The sequence below is a fragment of the Ascaphus truei genome, chromosome 6 (genome assembly GCF_040206685.1).
Source record: "Ascaphus truei isolate aAscTru1 chromosome 6, aAscTru1.hap1, whole genome shotgun sequence".
NCBI lineage: Eukaryota > Metazoa > Chordata > Amphibia > Anura > Ascaphidae > Ascaphus > Ascaphus truei.
Genome location: NC_134488.1, coordinates 4,726,177 through 4,745,167, shown reverse-complemented (window position 1 = coordinate 4,745,167; position 18,991 = coordinate 4,726,177). Strand labels below are relative to the sequence as shown.

The 18,991-nt window shown below is 44.4% G+C and overlaps 1 protein-coding gene across 11 annotated transcripts in view; it reads left to right on the top strand.

Moving 5' to 3' along the window:
• The window catches only part of ARHGAP32 (Rho GTPase activating protein 32), a 516,520-nt gene that overhangs the window by 332,979 nt on the left and 164,550 nt on the right, over positions 1 to 18,991 (top strand). Inside the window, exon 1 of one of the 11 annotated variants that reach the window (XM_075603329.1) lies at positions 15,923 to 16,348. The exons of 9 other annotated variants lie outside the window; for them this stretch is intronic. The gene's annotated coding sequence lies outside the window, so the exon portion shown is untranslated. Of the gene's footprint in view, positions 1 to 15,922; positions 16,349 to 16,387; positions 16,519 to 18,991 lie in introns of those variants that run through there. One more of the 11 variants, XM_075603330.1, reaches the window with a different exon arrangement.

Genomic DNA, 18,991 nt, shown 5'->3' with positions numbered 1-18,991 from the left:
CCAGCTGTATTTCAAGACTTCGTTAATGAAATCTTCAGGGACCTGTTAGACCAACATGTAATCGTGTACCTGGATGACATTTTGATCTACTCCAAAGACATTTAGGAACATCCAGTACATGTTAAACAAGTCTTCAAAGGCTACGGGAGAATAAGCTCTTTGCCAAACTGGAGAAATGCCATTATCTCTTAAAGCCGTGCAAAGATTTCTTGGGTTCGCAAATTACTATCGCCGGTTTATTCAAAACTTCTCCTCTATAGTGGCACCCATTACGGCTTTAACCCAAAAAGGGGCGGATCCAACACACTGGTCTCCCGAAGCCTCCAGAGCGTTTGAAAGATTAAAGAAAGCTTTTTCTTCTTCTCCCATCTTGGTACACCCAGATCCAGGGTTACCTTTTACGCTGGAAGTGGACGCCTCCGACGTAGGAGTTGGGGCAATACTGTCTCAGAGGAAAAACCCACAGGCCCGTCTGCATCCTTGTGCATTTTTTCCCAAAAAAAATTCTTCTGCGGAGAGACATTACGATGTAGCAAACCGCGAACTCCTCGCAATAAAGATGGCCTTAGAAGAATGGCGACACCTTCTCGAGGGTACTGAGACACCAGTCACTATCCTGACTGACCACAAGAATTTACTCTACATTGAAGGTGCGCGTCGCTTGGGGTCACGACAGGCACGGTGGTCCCTATTTTTCACCCGTTTTAACTTTCTTATATCGTATATTCATGGTTCCAAAAACGTAAAAGCCGATGCACTATCCAGACAATTCCTGGTCGAGGACAGAGCAAAGGATCATCAACAGACTATACTTCCTTCCGCATGTATTTTGTCTGCCAACACATTTGACGCCTTATCACACATTACCAGGGCTCAACGTAACATCCCTGTAGGCCTCAAGGTTCCAGAAGGACGTCTGTTCAATCCCACGAACTTCCATAGAAAAGTGATGGAATGGGGTCATGCTTCCAGGACCGCTGGTCATCCTGGCACCAGGAGAACAATCGACTTGTTGGAGTGCACCTTCTGGTGGCCAGGGATGCGCAAAGACATTGAAAGATTTGTGGCTTCATGTCCCATATGCGCTCAGAATAAGACGCCTCGCAATAGGCCGGCAGGCCTTCTTCAACCACTACCAATTCCAGATCGTCCATGGACACATCTCTCCATGGATTTTATCGTGGAGTTACCCAGCTCTAAAGGGATGAACACCATACTGGTGGTTTTGGATCGCTTTTCTAAACAGGCGCATTTCATCCCACTTAAAGGTTTGCCCAGCGCGCCTAAACTCTCAGAAGTCTTCGTCAAGGAGATTTTCAGACTCCACGGTACTCCACAAGTCATAGTCTCGGATTGAGGCTCGCAATTTATCTCCAGATTCTGGAGAGCCTTCTGCCAACGTCTGGGCATTTCACTTCATTTCTCCTCTGGGTACCATCCACAAGCGAATGGACAAACGGAAAGGACCAATCAGTCCTTAGAACAGTTCATTCGCTGTTTTGTCTCGGATTCACAGGACAATTGGTCTGATCTCCTCCCATGGGCAGAATTTTCTCATAATAACCTTAGAAATGAGTCCACTCAACAGTCCCCCTTTTTCACGAATTATGGATTTCATCCCTCGGCCTTTCCTTCCACAGTCTCCAGTTTGGGAGTTCCCGCCGCCGAGGACAGAATCCAGTGCCTCCAGGACTCTTGGGAGAAGATTCAGGGGAACTTGAAACAAGCCATCAGTATGCAGAAGAAACAAGCTGATCGTCACCGTCGGGAGATTCCATCTTTTACTCCTGGACAAAAGGTCTGGCTTTCAACGAAGAATATTCGTCTCAAGGTCTCTTCACCCAAATTGGCACCCAGATTCATTGGCCCATTCGTCATTACGGAGAGGATCAATCCTGTCACATACCGGCTTAAATTGCCAGCAACCATGAAGATTCCTTCCGCTTTTCACATTTCTCTTTTGAAACCCTTTATCCAGGATCCCCAATCATCCATTCGAGACTTGCCACCTCAGCCTGTTCTTGTGGAGGGTCAACAGGAGTTTGAGGTGCAGACAATCCTCGACTCCAGAGTATCAAGGGGGAAACTGCAATACCTCGTGCATTGGAGGGGTTTTGGTCCAGAGGAACGTGAATGGATCCCTCGGGAACAGGTACACGCTTCCAGATTGGTCAGGGCTTTTCATCACAGATCCCCTTTGAAGCCTGCCCTGGGTCTTCCGGAGGTCTCCCCTGAAGGGGGGGTACTGTCAGGATCGCCGCCAGGCTCCGCCCCCAGCACGCGTCACGCGGCTGTACCTCTGACATTCACAGACCGCTATCAGTGCGCACGCAGCTGCGCAATGCTTCATCCGCAGAGGCGCGCTCCCGCAGTATCACCACAGCACCCACTCTGCGTCGCACTCCTCGTACGCGCGCACGCCAACGAACACTAGCAGCATCAGCTGTGTTACACCAGTAGTCAATCCTGCACTACCCTATCGGCTCGTGGCTTATGCGTGAGGTCATCATCTGCTAGTTCCTGATTGGTGCTTTCCCCTTTAAATACCTTCCTGTTTCACTTTCACTTTGCTGGACATAAACACTGTTGTGCTGTGCTTGCTGCTTCTTGGATCTTGTCTGTTCCTGTGCCTTGCCTGACTCGTGTTGTGACCCCTGCTTGTACCTGGACCTGTCTCTTCTCCAACCCTGGACTTCGGCTTGTTATTGGACCTCCGCTCTCTCCAACCCCGGATCACGGCTTCGGACAAACGTCGATTCTTCTCTCTCTAACCCCGGAACACGGCAAGTACCACGGCTCCCCCGAACTCTCCTCCCCTGACCCAGCTCCACGACTCCGACAACGCATTCTGGACCTGGCTCCGTGGTTGTAGGGCGGCGGTTATATACATCCCCACCTCAGCCCCGCGGTCTAGTCCTGTTTCTGGTGAGCGCAGCGTGACATGCAGTAGCTGCAAAGGCAAACAAGATCTCATCTTGCATTATACGGGCAATGGATAGAAGGGAAGTAAACATAAGTATGCCCCTTTTTAAAGCATTAGTAATACCACACCTTGAATATGGAGTACAATTTTGGGCACTGCTCCTTAGAAAGACATTATGGAACTAGAGCGTGCAGAGAAAAGCCACCAAATTAATAAAGGGGATGGATAATCTGATAGCCTGAGGAAAGTCTTGCTAAATTAGATTTGTTTACATTAGAAAAGAGGCGTCTCAGAGGGGTTATGATAACTATATTCAAATATATTCGGGGACAGTACAAGGGGCTTTCAAAAGAACTATTAATTCCCAAGGGCAATACAAACGACATATGGTCATCCCTTAAGATTGGAGAAAAGTAGATTTCACCAGCAATAAAGGAAAGGGTTCTTTACAATAAGGGCAGTTAAAATCTGGAATTCATTATCCATGGAGACTGTGATACAATAGATATCTTCAAAGAAAAGTTGGACTTCTTTTTAGAAAGGAATACAGGGAAATACCAAATATGTATACAGGGGAAGGATGTTGATCCAGGGACTAATCTAATTGCCAATATTTAGAGTCGGGAAAGAATTTATTTTCCCCTCTATGAGATATCATTGGATAATATTTTACTGGGGTTCTTTGTTTGCCTTCCTCTGAATCAATATACTGTAAGGACAAATATATGATAAAGTATATCATCCTAACTGTTGCGTCTGTGTACTTGATATTCACATCTTAATATGAAATATGCAGCTTCTATTTTTCAATGAGAAACAATTATCAGAGATTATACATAGAAACCCTGTTTTTTGTTAACCTTTTGATTTGTGTAATCGCAATGGTTACTTTATATATATTGGATATATTATCCTATTCCAGGACCGAAACGTCGGATTGGGTGACTTATCTTTTTTATTCAGATGCCCAATACAGTTTTTCATGATTACTGAACCGAGTGCAGTCTTTCTTTACCGGACGAGAGAATGGTAATGTTGTTTTTCTATTATTTGAGACTAGCACCTGTCTATATGAACCAGTACATTGAGTGCAAGCTGTGATGTTTGTTTTTATATATATATATATATATATATATATATATATATATATATATATATATATATATATATATATATGTTATTCTTATGATTTGCTGTCAGGCCCAGGATTTCATATTTATCGCTCTACTCAAACTTTTTACCTTTTATTCTAGAGTCAGGGCAGCCATATTTCAATCCCCCCACTTACAAAACCTGATATCCTTTATTCTTAGATCAACACACAAAACTAGGCATGGACTGCGATTCTACCGGTAAAATAATTAATGTATTTTTAAGACCATTTGTAACCAATCTTAACCACTCGTCTGCCATATTCATTCAAACTCTTCTGTAATTTCCATTACACCCCCCTCCCTATTCATAAGCTCAGTTGCTGAGGCACCCCTAGAATAGTGTAAACCGCTACACACACACACACACCCTCCTCCCTCCCTACTCCACCCCCCACACACATCCTCCTCCACCCCCCCCAAACACACGCTCCCCCCCACACATACACTTTCCCCACTCCCCCCCACACACACACACTTTCCACACTCCCCCCCACACACACACACTTTCCCCACTCCCCCCCCCCACACACACACACATATTCTCACACACACCCTTACTCTCCCCCCATCACCCATATCCTCCCCCCCACACACCCTCCCCATCTCCCCCCTGTCGTAGACTATTGCTTGATGGACAAATATTGTAGGACATTTATGGACACTGTTTCTTATGTACCATTTGGTTTCAGTGTAATACCTACTATACTATTTTTACCATTAGGTTGTAAGATATGTTTTGGAAGCATTCCAACCCAAAAATAATTCTGTCAATATTTCACTGGACTTCTTAAATGAAGAGAGCACTAGAACCCAAGCTTTAAGAGCGTTTCCACAAAATCCACATTCATTATTGTGCAAAGTGTGGAATGTGTTAAAAAAATTTGTTAGAGCAGGGGTGCGCAAACTGGGGGCGCAATATTTATTTTGAGGGGGCGCGGCGATTACAGAGGTCCTGTACTCTTCCCCTAGGCAAATGACACCACGGGGTGACGTGACATCACATCAAACGACCCGCGGCGTCATTTGACACTGTCGCCATGGCAACATGGTGTCAAATGAAGTGGCGTACGTGACGTTATGTCACGACCATGCAGCATTATTTGATGCTCAATACAAGGTGAGGGGGGGGGGGCGCAAACAGTGGGGGAGAGGAGGCAGGGGGGGGCACAGAACATAAAGTTTGCGCACCCATTCGTGTTAGTGTACAGCAGGCCTGCACAACTCCAGTCCTCGAGGGCTGCAAACAGGCCAGGTTTTCAGGATATCCCTACTTCAGTATGACTGAACCACTAATTGAGCCAGCTGTGCTGAACTAGAGAGATCCTGAAAATCTGGCCTGTTTGCGGCCCTCGAGGACTGGAGTTGTGCAGGCCTGGTGTACAGCCTGAGCCACATCCTGACTCATCTTTCCTTGGCGTTTATAATACTAGGGTCGTTCCACATTTTTTGGACTTCATGTTCCACTAGCTAAGGAACTAATGCTGGAAAGATGGGAGCTTGGTTAACACCTTAATTCCAGTGAGCACCTTCAAAGATATTGACTTTTTATATAATCTGTTATTACAATTCTGATTTGAAAAGGTTCTAGGCCATATCTACAAAGTTGTGCTTAGACATAAGACACCTTTTAGCCCATTGGTCTGAACGAGTTAAAGGGTGCCTTAAGGAAGGGTACGCAAACCTTTCCCCGTGCGCACCCCTGCCTGCGCTCCTCGGCATCTCGCACCACCCCCTCCACCCCCCACTCAGCCCTGGCGTCAAATGACGCGCGGGGTCATGTGATGTAACGTTACCACGGCAATGCGGCGCGGGAAGGTAAGTGTGTTATAGAGGTCTCACGCGGTCCCCCGGCATTTAATTGAAATGCTTGGGGGGAGAACGCGAGACCTCTATAACTGCTGCCCCCACCCCCCAGAAAATCCCCACGTCCCCAAGTTTGCGCACCCCTGCCCCACTTTTAAAGTTTCTCAGTACATTCATTCATGTTCTCTGCAAAAACTTTCAGCAGAAATGGTACAAGCCATCGATGGTTCAACTTTAATCTCAGGAAAAATTACTCCTCAAACTAAACTTTAAATACGTGAAGAAGACCGCTAACACCTTGAGTAGCTTGAGTGAAAAGATGTCAATGACTGGTGCTTTAAGGGTATTGTATACAATAGTATCGGTGGTGACCAAATAGATTGATCAGAAAAGATTCCCTTATCATTAGCAAACTCATGTCATCTAAGTAGTGTCATATTCGTTGGACATAAATGGTCCTACAGTTCAATACTGGCTGTCTGAGTAGTTCCCAGAATCACAGAGGAAATCAAAAAAATAATAAAATTTTATTAAATCTACATAGATATTAAAAACACATATACATTATTAAAAATCCCTATTAGTTGAGTGGTGGGTATGTATTGAATCATAAATGAATAGATATAATACCATGTATACATATATCCAAGACTATCAAAAACCGCATCTGATAGTAATATCTCACAATTTCCAAAGGTAAGGCAGGTCTATGATGTATCTGATTCACAGCGTCATCACATAAAGATGGGCAAATGTCTCTATATCAATGCTACCTGTATATCACTCGATCTAGGAGCATGTGGACAACAAACCTAGAGACAATTGTTATACAACAGAATATTATATATGCCACTGCTTATCTCACAGTATGCAGATAGCTCCGTTTGTCTGCTGTTGCCTGCTGGGTACTCCAAGTGCTCTGGTGCTATGCGCAACAGTTACATGTTATTTACTGCACCGACACACTTTATTCGAGCAAATACCCGGTATGTACCTGGCAGATACCTGGAATGCGCCACTCCTCACCTCTGACAAGCCCCGTTGCGTTTGCCTTCCCAGCCTGGGTTCATGCCTGGCTGATGGGCGGCTGATCTGTTAAATGATAATGATTAGGATTTAATAGGCTGCAATGCTTCGCGTGTCTACCAGATGGCATAAATTCATGAATTGTAATGCAGTATATATATATATACTGTGCAGTATTGCAGCCAGCGGGAATAAAATGCTTCAATCCCTGCTTGGAAAATAACTCAATGCACTCGGGCAGAAAACAGTCACAAACCTCAATACACCCGGGTATACCCGAATTCGTGGGACTAGCCGAGCTCGAATAAAGTGTGTCGCCAGTGTAGAACGGTAAATACCTGCACAATGGAGTCTCAATGATCACTAAGGTAATAGTGTAACAGCAGTATGCGTAGAAAATACTTCCTCTAGTTGCCTAAATAAGCTCCCAGATAGCGCAGTATAACTATAGTTTGTGTCAATATATATCCATATACTTATGCTCAAGAAGTGCCATAGTAGCCTCATCAGAGTGAATAATAGCTGCCAATTGCGCTGTTTGTATCAATACAAGCCTGTTCCTGATGCTGGTGTTTGAAAGTCGCCACTCGAGTGACGTCACTGACTGTGACGCCTTACGTCCCGACGCACGTTTTACGTGTCTGCCACGCTTCTTCAGGGGGAAGATTCTGTTGTATAACAATTGTCTCTAGGTTTGTTGTCCACATGCTCCTAGATCGAGTGATATAGCATTGATATAGAGACATTTGCCCATCTTTATGTGATGACGCTGTGAATCAGATACATCATAGACCTGCCTTACCTTTGGAAATTGTGAGATATTACTATCAGATGCGGTTTTTGATAGTCTTGGATATATGTATACATGGTATTATACCTATTCATTTATGATTCAATACTTACCCACCACTCAACTAATAGGGATTTTTAATAATGTATATGTGTTTTTAATATCTATGTAGATTTAATAAAATGTTATTATTTTTTTGATTTCCTCTGTGATTCTGGGAACTACTCAGACAGCCAGTATTGAACTGTAGGACCATTTATGTCCAACGAATATGACACTACTTAGATGACATGAGTTTGCTAATGATAAGGGAATCTCTCCTCAAACTAAACCCCTTTGCATCAAAATTGCGCAACATATTGAGGATCTCCATGTTGATTTGATTGATGCTCCACATTTTCTATTGATCTTGGGACTACCCTGGTTAGAACACCATAACTCTTTGATCGACTGGAAAAAGAAAAATGGCATATGGACCCCGAACGCTGTCTCAGACGGAATCCTCAAATATTGAAGTACCTTGTACTCAAAATATTGACGTTGGCCCAACATTGCACAAATTGTGACCCGTCATACTGAACTAGCCAAAACGTATTCCGCATTCCATGATGCGTTTGATTCTTCTGAAGCAGATAACTTGCCATCGCACCATCCATATGATAATCCTATCAAGCATCTATCTGGGACTGAAATTCCCTTTGGACAGATCTATGCTTTGTGAGATCCCGAACCACAAGTTCTGCTCCAGTATATTACTGAGACTCTTCAAAGATATTTACCCGCCATTCAAAATCTCCAGGTGGATTACCCTTATTTTTTGTTCTCAAGAAAATATGTGCACTACAACCCTGTATTGACTACAGAGCACTCAATTACATAACTATGAAGAATCGCTCTCATTTGCCACTGATTTCAGAATTATTGAACTGAGTTCGTACTGGCAAGCTATTCACTTAATTAGATCTGTTATGGTCGTGAATGTTGCTTTGTACTGTCCAGGAGACAGACCCGCTAGGCAGAGGTGGAGAGTAGAGACCGACCTGTAACTGGGATCTAAATCCTTAAGCAGTAGAATTGTGAAGTCCGGCTCCGCGGTGGGTGTAGGAGAGAGGCAGGATGGTCGTGGTCACTGTTCCAGGTTCAGGGCTGGAGAAAGGCAGAGTAGTTGAGGTCAAAGTTCTGATGTCAGAGCTGGAGAGAGGCAGAATGATAGAGGTAAAGTTGTCCAGCGGCAAGCAGGGGTCTACAGCAGGCAAGACACGGCTTCCAGCAGGAGAGTACCTTGCACAGGCAAGGATTGAGGGGAATGGAAGTCTTATAACTGGAATGTTAATAAGGCAAGATGACACAAAGAACTTTGTATTCACAGCTGTATTTAATCTGAACCCCTTCAGTGTATATCTGTGTCGCCCCATAGGCGGACAGCCTTTGGCGCAGCTAAAGGGTGTGAGCTGTTTGCTGCCATTCACTGATGTTTGGTGATGTTAAAGCTATTCTATTTCAATCTGAAACTCACCAGCCCTTTTATCCCCTGCACCCAATTTTTCAACTCTCTGTCCATGAAATGTCTGTGAATTGACAGTATAGCCTCTATTCATTTAATGTAACCATGTATTGTTATAAATCTGTGCCCAGGACATACTTGAAAACGAGAGGTAACTCTCAATGTATTACTTCCTAGTAAAACATTTTCATAAATAAATAATAAAATTCATGCCCCAAGATTTATACTTCAGTACCATCAACGCTTTCCCCATCGCCCTGGCCCTAAGTCTTCGGGAGCCGCCGCTCGGAGGGGGAATAATATAAGATCAGTTCGTCGTCACTTGGCCAGAATTTGTAGTATAAAGAAATCCTACCCGCAAGGGGTTGTCCACTAGGCTGGAGACGCAGGAGAACTGCAGCTCCCAGTTATTGCGACTTAGGACTCTCCCATTTCCTGTATAGCCCTATTTAGGAAACAAAGTTGCAACTTCCTTGGCAACTCTTTCCCTGGACAATTCACGCCCCTTGCCAAGTATTTACTGCTTGCTTCTCTGTGAATGACCTTGGATTGTACTGGACTCTGCATTTAGCCTAGTCCCTCTAACTATATTGATTACCTGAGTATGACTTAAGAATGCTCTGGACTTGCCTTAACCCTCAAGTTACATTGCCTTACCTGTGTATGACCTCAGATTGACATGGATTTTTCATTTGCCTTCTCCCCCTAATAATCAATCTTCTTTCCTGAGCCTCTCTCATCTCCAGCTTTCTCAGACACCTCCGTTGCCTTTTTTTTTAAGCCCCCTAGCACACCCCAAAGTGCATATTAACTGTACTATGCATAAATTAACGATATGTGTTATTACCATGAATTAGTACAGGGGAGCGCAAACTTTTTCAGCAGCACTCCCCCTTGCTCTCGCACGCCCCCCCCCCCCTCACCTTGCTTGTCGGAGTCAAATGTGGCAGCAGGGTCACATGACGTGACCCCTTTGCCATGGAGATGGGCGTGTGATGTCACTCCACATGGCACCGCGGCGCCATTGTCCCTCCAGCTCTTCAGAATCCCGGTAAGTTAGTTGCAGAGGCCTCACGCTATCCCCCGGCATTTAATTTAAATGCCTTGGGGAAGAGCGCGGGACCTCTGCAAAAGCCCCCCCCAAAATAAATCTCTCGGGGGCGCACCCCCCAGTTTGCGCACCGCTGGATTAGTACATGCTGGTCCATGCTTAACCCTCAAGGCCAGCAACAGGCCATGATTTCACAACAATACATACCTAACTAAGTTGCTGAAGCAAACATTGGGTAATTAAGTGCTAATTATAGGAATCTTGAAAACCTGGCCTGTTGGTTCTTTGAGGTCTGATCTTGGACCAGCTTGGACTTAAAGGCAGCTTTATGCAGCTTTTATGACTAAAATGTTAGACATATAAAAGTGTTTGCTCTGCATATTTTTGTAGGATTAAGATGCTGTGTGAGACTGTAAGGATATGTAAAGCTATTCCACATCATTTTTACAGAGATCTTTTATTTCTCCGGTGTTGGGAGAGGGTTAAAATGTTTCTACAGTAGATGCTGACTGAAGCTATGTTTGGAACAAAAATCCCTGTTGCATTCATATCTTTGCTAGTATTAATAATACTCACGTCTAGCTTCAAAACGGTTTTGTTTTCTACCTTTTTTCTGCGTTAAAAGATTTTTGTTTTTTAACACAAACCTTCGTTGTTCTTCACTCTTCCTCCTCTAGTTACTTGGCTGTATTCAGTTTGCTGTTGCAAAATTCTGCTGCTGGTTTCTGACAGTGAGATTCAGGGACAAACTGAACAGTACCTAATTTTCATTATTTACATAATTGTGGGACATGCAAATAATTAGGCTATTTACAGATCTTGACAGTTATTTGTTTATTTCACCTTTGAAATGCAAATGAAACGGGAAAAGAAGCAAGCAGTGGGTTAATGTTTTTCTGAATTGGAAAAAACAAACTACTGCTTTCCAGGCCTGCCAACAGGGGGGGCTGTCTGCCGGGCTTGTTGTTCCGGGCCCCCTGTGCGGCCGTGCCCGTTTTATTTTTTTTTAAAAGTGCCGGCCAACCCAGCTTCCCCCGCGCCCGCCTCCTGCCCCAGGTAGCAGCCTGCCGATCTCACGCATCCCCCCCCCCCGCCGCCTACCTTCCGCACCTCCCAGCCCTCCCCCCCCCAAGCCAAACTCGCGTCTGGCGGGCAAGGATGCAGGAAGCAATACCCCACCCGGTCAAGGTCAGTCACCCACCCAGGCAGTCAGTCACCCAGTCACTCACCCACCCAACTCAAAATCTCACCTCCCACCCAACTCACCCACTCAACTCACCCATCCAGGCAGTCACTCTGTCACCCACCCACTCAATCATTCAGTCACCCAATCACCCAACCCACCCACCCAATCACTCAAACCACCCACCCAATCACTCAACCACCCACCCAATCATTCAACCACCCAAAAATCCCTCACCCACCCACCCACCCACCCACCCAAAAATCACTCAGTCACTCAAACCCAATCACTCAGTCACCCAAACCCAATCACTCAGTCACCCAAACCCAATCACTAAGTCACCCAAACCCAATCACTCAGTCACCCAAACCCAATCACTCAGTCACCCAAACCCAATCACTCAGTCACCCACCCTTTCCACCCACCCAGGCAGGCAGTCACCCACCCACCCAGGCAGTCACCTGTCTTTTGTTGAAAATATAAAAAATAAACAGATTGCATTGTAATGTTTTTTTTCCGTATTACAATAAGAAGAAAACAGTTAAGTAAAAGTTGCGCGCTAAAAAATATTTTTTCGTGGTAGGTGCGCTATGGGTTCGGGGGGGGGGCCTGCTCCTTTCATTTGTCCTGGGCCCCATGATTTCTGTTGGCGGCCCTACTGCTTTCCAATGTCTAGTTTCACAAGTAGGTACAGCAAATAAAAATACCACATGTGGGATCAAATGCAACACTGCCTTTCCCCATTATTTCCTGGCATATACCTTGGGTTAAACCAGATGTCCCAGTTTTTTATGATGTGAGCCGACATACCCCAAAATGTCCTGACATTTGCGGAGTGTCCCGGTTTTCACAGAGCAGGGGGATGCCGTTGTGGAGAAGAGCAGAGCAGATAATTGGCCTGGTAGATGATTGGGGTGGGGTTAGCAGCACGAGAAGGGTGGGGGCGGGGAGGAGAGCAGAGCAGATTATTGGCCTGGTAGAGAAGGGTGGAGGCGGGGTTTAGCAGCAGAGGAGCCTTTCAGTAAGACCCGGAAGCAGTGAGTACTTCTGCTATCTGCTACCAGGGCCAAAGATGGACCCCCCCCATCCTCCCGTGACAGGTAGGGTTTGGAGAGACAGAGTGGAGAGAGATACACAAACACACACACTTTGGGAGAGATACACAAACACACACACACACACCTGGTGAGAGAGATACACAAACACACACACAGACCTGAGGAGAGAGAGATATAAACACTCACACACACACCTGGGGAGAGAGAGATATACATACACAGACCTGGGGATGGAGAGAGATACACAAACACACACACAGACCTGGGGGGAGAGATATATTGGTTCTGTACTGCAAACATCATCTACGTTTTACTGCATAGTAATAGGAAGAGCTACAAGAACGTTTTAGGGGTACAGCCCCTTCCTGAGACAAACGCTACCTGTGTGGGAGACACACACAGACTGGGGGGAAGAAAGGTGTCTGCGTGTCTGCGTGTCTGTTTGTCTGTGTGATAGTGGAGGAGGTGAGGAGAGAGGGAAAGGATGTGGAGGGGGGGCGGGGAGAAAAAGTAATAAAACCGTATAAATGGCGACACTATTGGACAAATACCATTACAATATTTATTTTTAAGTGATGTAATCTGTTTTCGAAATACATTTGTTATTGTGCCCTGGTTTTTACTGCACTCATAGTGGGTCACTCTTTGCTTCTTATCCATTTTAACATCTTCAAGCTTATAGGTGTTTATTAGGTACTGCATGAGTGTGCTACCAACATGTTACTTAGAGCAGGGGAGCGCAAACGTTTCCTGCTGCGCTCCCCTGTCTTCCTTGTCCCGCTCTAGCGCCCTCCCCCCTCCCCAACCTGGTATCACGTCACGTGACCCACTGCGTCATTTGACCCGTGTAAGGTCACATCACATGGCCCTGCGGTGTCATTGGATGTCGTGTTGCCATGGCGATGCACACCCCTGGCTTAGAGCTAACCATTTTTATTTATATGTTATAGCACTATAACTCCTATAGAACTATATTTGGACAATTTATAGGATGTCCCCAAAAATAAGACGACCCCTCTAATTTCAGAAGTAGCTGGAAAGAACGCCGTTTTTTGGGAGGATTGAAAATTATTATTTTTTTATTTAAAAATGCCAGATAGGCTACTCTTTCTTTTCCTGTATCTCTCCCCCATCTCCTGTATCAACCCCCCCCCCCCCCCGCTCCTATATCTACCCCCACACTCCAGCGCAAGTGCAGGCGGCTGCACCGAAATATGAGGGGCCCAATTATGAGGCGGGTATGGATTTTTCTACTTGACTTTATTTAATAAATTAATTTAAAAAGCCTTCTAATCGGGCTAATACGGTATTTGTCAAGTCCATAATACTACTGAATAGTTCTACATCCCAGCACTTCACAGATTATATTTACCTTAATGATTCACTGCTGGGCAGATAAAACATATGGAATGACGTATTCCTTTAATGTTGGTGTGGCCTGAAAATTTCATTCTGGAGTCTTGTACATTGTTTTCCCAGCTATCATTGGGTAACCAAGTCTGTCAGTGCCTTTCGTCAGCACTAACAACATACTTTTTCCTGTGCGCTTTTCAGATGTGTAAAACCTGCCACGTAAGCAGAACTCAAGAAAAGCAATTCAATCTAAACTATGCTATATTCTGCTAAATCGTATGTCTGTTCTTATAGGCAAATGTAAAAAAATGTTCAGTCTAATATAGCATCATTTAAATCTTGGTGGCATTGTAAGCGTTTGCTAGTGTAGTAGGATATGAAGGGAATGTCTGGGTCACAGCAGAAAATTGCTGTTTAATTTCCTCAGGGAGGGCCAGATACAGTGTAATGAGGTGTGTGTGTGTGTGTGTGTGTGTGTGTGTGTGTGTGTGTGTGTGTGTGTGTGTGTGTGTGTGTGTGTGTGTGTGTGTGTGTGTGTGTGTGTGTGTGTGTGTGTGTGTGTGTGTGTGTGTGTGTGTGTGTGTGTGTCAGAGTGTGAGGCATGCAGAGGGGTGAACTTGTGGGAGGGATCTTATCAGATCCTCGTGGAAATGTGCACTCAGATTTGGACAGATTTCCTTAACTATGATTGTTCCAAATGCATGCAGAAGCACGCTCGTCTTTGTGTCCAGGATGGCTTGCTGAACTCTCCAGTTGCTATAACAAGGAGAGAAAAAGAACATGTCCCGCAACAAATACAATCAATCTATGTGGTTGAGTAGTTCTGTGATCTCCATCTTTGTAGCTGACTGAAGGAGGGTTTCCTTCTTTGCATCAAAAACATCCATTTCTTACAGATGCCTATATTGTGTGTGTGTGTGTGTGTGTGTGTGTGTGTGTGTGTGTGTGTGTGTGTGTGTGTGTGTGTGTGTGTGTGTGTCGGCATTCATGAATTAGGATATGAGAGAAGACACAAATGTCAGAAAAAGAAGATATTTTTTTAAGATGTGAAATAGTATAACTAATCATTGTACTTAAAACAGAAATAGTTTGATGCAGCAAAAATCTTATTTTGGAGTTTAATCTCTGCATAGAAAATGCCCTGTTATGACCAAATGTCCTTGCAAACAAATATAAATGTATTTGAGGTTGGGAAGAATCAAACACTGGGATTCACGAGCTTCCGGTATGGGTTATCACACTGCTACCGCCTTGACTGCCATTGACCTGAATACCAATTAACAAAGGGTTGTAGTGCAATAACCCATATCAGACGATGGTGAATATCCCCCAATGTGTTATTTTGTGTTTGGAAGGCTGAGTACAGTTTCAAATTATCAACCCTACTTAACCCATTGGGTGCCCCAAGATTTAGTCACTACGTCATGGGGTCTGGCACTCCAGGAAGTGCTGTTTTTTCAGGTTATGTGCAGCGCAGGAGGTGATCTGCAGTGAAGAGAAATGGAAGAGGAGCACACAGGTGCTGGGGCCCCTCCAGCACTTAAATAAAAAAAAAAGAGGGAAATAATTTCAGTAGTGAAATTCTTGGAAAAATGATAACATAGTTGTTGTCTAGTTATAGCCCAATTCTTAATTAATTTTTAACACTATCATCTAAGTCCAGCAACAAATGTACTATGTCTTCAGTATCTTCTATTGTGAAGGTAATATAAAATGGTCTCTCCTTTTCATCTATGGTTCCAGGAGAGCAATGGGAGAATTAAATGATGGATACCCAACACATGCAGAGAACCAGTTTCAGCATCTTTGAAATATGGAAAGGGGAGAGTAGGATTCCATGGGTAGTTCTTATACAAATACTATAGCTTTGGAATGTAAGATAGAAAGGAGGGTGGGCTATTCTTTGACCATTCAACGCCTGCTGCTTACTATGCTTATTAATGTCTCAAGTAAAGGGGCTAACACCTCTTCCCTCCATGCATGCTCGTTTATTGCCTCCCTTTCCAATTTCTCCTCTGTCCTAACATTGTTATCCCCTAAAAGCAAGCAGAAACAGCCTGCTGTCACATTCAGCACATGAGAGGCACGGCATAAACACTATCGCCTCCCTTTCCCCCTCCCTGCTCCTCAGCTCTTGTAAAAAGCTCCTGAGCATGTCCTCAGGGATCCTTGCAGCCAGCTAGAGAAACCGAACGCTTTAACGAATAGGAGAAAAAAAAGATCAGCACTGATTTTTCTGTAGTACAAATTGAGCATGAAATTGCCAGCGTGCAAGCAGCAGACAGGACAAGTGAGGTGCAGAGAGAGTAGCTGTAGTGCATTTGAATCAAAGGGCTAACAGGAGTATTGCAGAGATCAATGCAGAGCCTTTAACCGGATTTTTCCCTACAATGTCTCCTGCAAGGAGCCTTCAGGCAGTGTGAGTAGAGGAAGCAGAGCGAGGGACATAGGGCCTGCGCTAGGCAACCCAACATCGTGAAAAGAATAGCTCATTGTGACGGAGGTAAGTGAGAGCGTCTGACAGACATACCTCTCCGCCTTTTGTCTCGTCCAGCATCAGCGGCTGCAAACCAATGCAGTGCTTGGGGAAGAAACAAACAGTTTTTCAGGCAGTACCTTCTGCTTTGGGAAACAAAGACCTCCTCATCTCCAGGAAAATGCAGCGGTTTTAAGGTATCCTGCTTGTTAACTGCTTGATACCTTCATATACCTACTGTAGGAGTGAAGATGTATGTGATTGCTTAAATCTAGGTGTGTGTACTATGTCTACAATATGTATGTGAGAAAAATGTGTATGTGTGTTTGCATATGAAATAGCTAGATGTATCTTATGTGTGTACACATTCTGAAATATGGTTCACTAGGATAATTTCTTTAAAAAGGTCCCTTCATCACTCCTATCCCTATGTTAATCCCATCCGGACTGGATAGTTTGTAATTATTTGCATTGTTTTGAACAAAAGGAGCGCATTACAGGGTTAACTCCTTAACACAGATGTACAGATGTAGTTGATTATTTTGGTGCCCTAGAGAATTGTGAGGAATGTATCAGAAAAAAAAAGTGTACTAGCAGTTTCCTAACCCCCTCTGCTGTATAGGTTTCTCTGAAATCAAAGGGGTTAAAACGATTTAGAGTTTCCTGTATTGCATGGACTGAAAATGTAAGCAGAAATGCAGCCATATGGTCTTGTACTACTGTCTGTTGGTGTAATCACAGACTGAATATTACTAATACAGCACATCATGGCATAAAATAGCATGCCGAAACTCAGTCTGGTGTAGTCATCTTAACCTATACAGCCTATGTGTTGCAGACATATCTGGCAATTAACAGGTTAAAAATGTCCAAGACCATTTGACAACCATTTTCATGTATAAAATAAACACATCCGTATAATCCGTTCACTTGGAGCTGGAAGTTTCCAAAAATGCTTTATTTCTATATGCACATAAACATGCACACTTTTACAAGATAGTGTCACCCCCAATCTGAAATAAAAAGTCGTATTTTTATGATAAAAATTGCCATCTACGTTAAAATTGGGTATTGTCTAAACTGGTGAAGTTGTCCAGGTAAATACACACACCGTAATATCACAATTACATTTTGGTTGGTTGAATTGCATAAGGTTTAATCTATACTTTATGCAATTCATTCTGAGTCGGGTGATTTTCTTTCATTGGAACTTCAAGAAAATTAGGTTTCCCAATTTCCCTCAGGGAAATTAAGATGGCTAATCTTTAATTATTGCTAATTATTGCATAATTTAACATATAAACATTTGACACAATTGCTGGCTGTAATCACGTTAAAATCATTCTGTACATATGACATCTTGGACTGAAATGTGGAAATGGAATATCATCTGAAGGTCCTACAGCAATTATTTCATTAAATGGACAGGACTCACAGTACCCTAGTTTTTTCCCTTTCCCTGTTACCCTAGCACCTGTTTACAAGGCTAAACCAGGGAAAGGTTTTATTGGTTTAGGGCTCTGACATAATCAGATTTGTTCTTGCTAATACCAAAGGAAAGAAACATGTCAATATCGGGAATACTAAATGGTGTCAGAGTTTGAAGAAGGGGTGGAATTCCTTTACATTTCAGTGTTCTGCTCTTTCTTTCTTCCTCTCTGTGAAATGAGCTGAGAATCCCTGGAGGCAAACCCTTATTTAAGACAGCAAGACTAAGTAGTCTTCTTTACTACCTGAGTGAGATAAAGGAACTGCTTTCACATTCAGTGAGGGGAGATTTGCTCTCTTAACCATAAGGTGCTGCAGTGCTGAAGGTCATCACGGTGTAATTATCCTTAGGTCTCCCTGAAAGATGCAGGGAGTTGCATAGTTAACTATGTATCAATTTTTATTCAAAGTGAATAACTATATCTGCCAAAACCTCCCTTCGGGAACATCCCCAAATAATTAAATAGAAAATCCCCAAAGACTTCAATGGGGATTTCAGTATATAGAATTTACTATCGAGTCACAACATTACCTGTGCAATACCCAACTTTTCACTATAGAATAGGGCAGGCCTGCACAACTTGTAAAGCGAGAAGAGCCGAACTGCTTCAAGGAAAACAGATTTGGGCCGTACGGGTATAATCATCATCATCATATCTCCCCCAGCACCCCTCAATCTCTCCCAACACCCCTCATCATCCTCATATCTGCCCCAGCACCCCCCATCATCCTCATATCTCCCCCAGGACCCCTCATCATTCTCATCTCTCCCCCAGCACTCCTCATCTTCATATCTCCCCCAGCACCCCTCATCCTCATATCCCCCCCTTCACCCCTCATCATCAACCTTTGCGAGACTCACCCACTAGCTCACACCCCCATCTCTCCCCCTCACCCATACACAATATTCCCCCTCCATATAACACACAATACCCCCCTACAGCCCACACATCCCACCCCCCTCACATCACTCCCCTGCACCTCTCCACCCCCCTGCACCTTTCCTCACCCCCTGCACCTTTCCTCACCCCCCTGCACCTCTCCTCACCCCCCTGCACCTCTCCTCACCCCCCCTGCACCTCCTCACATCACCCCCTGCACCTCTCCTCACATCACCCCTTGCACCCCCCCTGCACCTCTCCTCACCCCCCCTGCACCTCTCCTCACCCCCCCTGCACCTCT